Raw genomic sequence first — 4,229 nt, forward strand, 5'->3', positions numbered from 1 at the left:
TCCTTCAATCAATCAATACTATTGGATGCTTATCAGGTATAAGGTGTACTGGGTGTCAGTGGGAAATGAACAGTAGAAACAAACTTCAAGGAGCTTAGCTGAAGAGATTCTCAAACCCATGAAAAATCTAATAATAACAATACAAATAATGTGTACAAACTCCAAAGATGAATGATAGAAGAGATATCATAGAAAGATTGGAGGGATCACCTTGGAGTAGAATGCTATAGGAATCCTCCACAGGGGAGGAATCTGAGCTGAGCCCTGAAGGATAGAATTTTACAACTTCTTCTAGCCCCAGGACAAAATGGGTGCTCAAAAAAATAGGTGCTGATTGAATTACTGAATTGTATAAAACTCCGGAATTTGTAGTCACTTTCCTGTAGAGAGGTGAGAAAGTTAATCCCCATATCTTTGTAGAGTGGAATTTGGTTTGAAAATACTTACGTAATGCTTTGATGAATGAAAGGAAAGAGGAGGGGAACTTTTATCTGACTTCCTTTCAGGAAGGTCCAAAATCACCTCATTACTTTTTTATCAAACTTGTGTATAAAGACTCTGTTTAAGAATAAACTATATTCCCTTGCCTTATTTCTCAGACTGAAATTATTTATTGACTTTTCTCTTTCCTTCCTTCCTCTGTAAGCTTGCTCTAATGAGAAAGAAATCAGAGGGAGCTCCTGGACACTCGCCAACATGTGAAGGAGGCTATTGTTTTGTTGGCACTGAGCATGCCTAAACCATCCTTAAAGATAAACTATCATTATGACAAAAGCCCAACCATCATACCATGGAATGCTGGATCCTAAGAGTGATGGTAAGCAGTGAATTTGAGAAGCTCCTCCCAGATGCCATTAATTCATAATCACAACAAAGAACTATAAACCAGTTAAGATAGTATGAGAGATTTAGAACTGGAAAAGATCTATAAGCCCAGTTTATCAACCTCATTTTAAAGCTGAGGAAACTGAGGCCTAGAGTGGCTAAGTGATTTTCCCATGATCAAACAAATAGCAAAGTCAGGATTTGAACACTAATATTCTTGCTCCAGCAGTAGGCAGAGCACCAGACCTGGAGTCAGGAAGACTCATCTCCTGGAGTTCAAATCGGGTTTCAGATACTTACTAGCTGTGTGACCCTGGGAAAGTCATTTATCATACTTTACCTCAGTTCCTCATCTGTAAAATGAGCTGGGGAGGGAAATTGCAAATAACTCCATTATCTTTGCCAAGAAAATCCCAGATTTTGAGTCATGAACAGTAAGACACACCTGAAAAAAAGACTGAATAACAACAAACTTCTTGCTGCAAATGAAGCACTACTTCTATTATACCATGTTGCTTTTCATTTCTACTAAGGTGGCTACAGACATTAACTGAATATTTGGACAAAGTAGGTATCCTGGAAACTAAATAGTCGAGGGCACTGGAAACGTAGAGACTGTTTTTGCCTGAGCAGACTATATTAGGCTCAGTGTTTTGAGACTGAAGGGTTTAAAGTCTCCCTTATCCTTCAGATTTTCTTCTTGGAATATGCTCTATCCCCTTCACTCCATACCTTCCCACCTGCCCAAATATTCTTCTCTATTTCCCTTAATGACCATATACTTTTAGAGGTTTCATTCACAACTGAGGTATGAATGAATGATAATAACTAAAATTATTAGCCATCTCGAGGAGACTTCTGTCTTCAAGGAGACCAAAAAGAGTTAAATTAAGAGGATGAAGTTTTAAAAATAGAATCCTAGGCCTCAGTAAGGCAGTGTGAGAAGATATTGTAGAACATCTAGGCCTTCTGGGCTCTCTGAAATCATGCCTCCTAAGCCACTGTTTACTCTAGGTAGCACAGTACAAAAGGAAAAGCACTGGGTGGGGAATCAGGGGACCAGGGTTCTAACAAGGGCTCTACCAGTTTTGTGACCTTTTATGTATTGTCTTCCCTCAATTAGAATGTAAGCTCCTTGAGGGTACTGACTGTCTTTTCTGTTATTTGTATTCCTATTACTTGGTATGGTGCCAGACACACATAGCAAGCGCTTAATGCTGACTGACCTTAGGTTGGTTATTTCCCACCTGATACAATCCAATAAATACTTAGTAAGCACCTAAAATCTTTCTGGGCCTTAGTTTCCTCATGTGTAAAACCAGAAGATTGGACTATGGTACATTATAGATCTAGCTTTTTATAAATTCATATTTTTCACGAGATTCTTAGGATTTTCTACTGATGCTACATGTATATCCCCCCCCCCCCACTTCAACTAAAGCCTTTAAACCTGCATAATGATGGCCAAGGATTATAGTAGGTAAGTGATTTCCTTATAGTAAACAGGTAGCAAATAGCAAAGTCAGGATTTGAACCAGGTCTTCTGGCTCTAAATGCAGCACTCTTCCCCCATTATATCGTACTCAAACTCAAATTGTTGAGAATCAGTTATTCTCTTTCATGCGTGAAATAGGAAAGGGTAAAAAGAAATGGAGTGTAAATTAGATCCAGAGCCAGGGATACTGTTCTGGCCAACTGCTTCCTTTTCTTCTCTCTACCAACTTAGATTTTGCCCAGTAGTTCTTCTTACATCCGGGTATCTCAAGTATGCCTTTATAGTAATGGAGATAGAATCTCAGAATAATGACAATATTATAAATGGAGCATGGACTGTATGTACTTCAATGGCCTTACTGACACAAATTTCCTAGAAAACTGACTGTTCTACCCACGGTATCAAGCACTGACACAGCATAAAAAGAGCCCAGGAATGAAACTAGACACATCACACTCAACAAGCCTCTATTATGTGCCCAATGTGAAAGGCACTGCGCGTGACCTTGGGGAATACAGAGACAAAAAAAAAATGAAACCTTCAGGGGAATTTGCACTCTATTGGAAGAAAACAACACGCAGATTAAAGGAAAAGTAATTTTGGTGGTAAAGACACTAACAACCGGCAGAATTGGAAAAGGATGTGATGTTTACATGGAGTCTTGAAAAGATTTAGAAATAACAAGATGTGGCTGTGAGAAGAGAGAGCATTTCAGGGATGGGGGACACAGCTTGTGAAAAGGTATAGAGCTAGATATGGAATGCCACGCATAGTGAAAAATGAGAAAGCTGAGTGTGACTAAAATGGGAGGGGAGAAATAAGAAATCAATATGAGATTATAGGCTTGATTGAGAAGGACTTTAAATGACAACAGAGGAGTTGGTTTTTTTGTTTTATCTTAGAGGCACTAGGGAGTCACCAAAGACACTTCTTGAGCAGGAGACTGACATGTTTATCTGAGCTTTAAGAATCCCTGCAGCTATATGGAGTATGGATTAAAAAGGGAGAGACAGGATACAGAGAGAACAATTAGGAAGGACAAGGTGATGATAGACTGAACAAAGGTGGTAGCTACGTGAATGCAGAGAAGGGGCACAGGTTCAAGAGACCTCTATGAAAATGTGAATAATAGTTCTTATCATCACCTACTGAAATCTTTAGGTTGCTTTAGTATAATGTGATTAATCAATTCATGGTCCAACTGGTTTAACTTCACAACAATTAATGATAGTGTTGGCTTTTGAAAATAAAATGATTCAGTCATTGAAATGGCCATGAATTCAATGGAGTCAGATGTCCTTCAGTTTGACTATTAGAGATTTCCTTCATCTATTCAATCTTCATCTCCACCCCTCAAAGAGAAAATTTGGGGTTCATTTAAACTTTTTATGAGTAGACTGTTATCCTATATAAAAAGCTGAAATACAGCTGTAGGCCAAGAGACTTTATGAATTGACAATCAATCAAAAAATACTTATTGAATGTCCACTATGTGCAAGGCACTGGGCTATATGCTGAGGATACAAATATAAAGAATTAAAGTAATCCTTCTATGCAAGAAGCTTACATTCAAATGTGGGCGGTGGGGGTGAGGAACAACCAGGAGACAGAGAGTGAGAGAAAGAGACAGAGAGAGATGCAACATATCATATAGATTGAAATAAATACAATTATATACAAAATTGCTAAGTACAAGATAGTCTGGGAAGGAGAGCACTACGACTTGTAGAACAACTAAAGGCTTCAGGGAGAAGGTGGTGCTTGAACTCTATTTCAAAGGAAGAGAGGGAGTCTATGAAATAGAAGTAAGGAGAGAATGTTATCCTCTAGTTGTGTGTGTGTGTGTGTGTGTGCGTGTGTGCGTGTGTGTGTGTGTGTGTGTGTGTGTGTGTGTGTGTGTGTGTGTGTG

The sequence above is a fragment of the Petaurus breviceps genome, unplaced genomic scaffold (assembly GCF_028583685.1).
Source record: "Petaurus breviceps papuanus isolate PSGF00001 unplaced genomic scaffold, PetGlider_PUasm1.0 37, whole genome shotgun sequence".
In the NCBI taxonomy this organism is placed as follows: domain Eukaryota; kingdom Metazoa; phylum Chordata; class Mammalia; order Diprotodontia; family Petauridae; genus Petaurus; species Petaurus breviceps.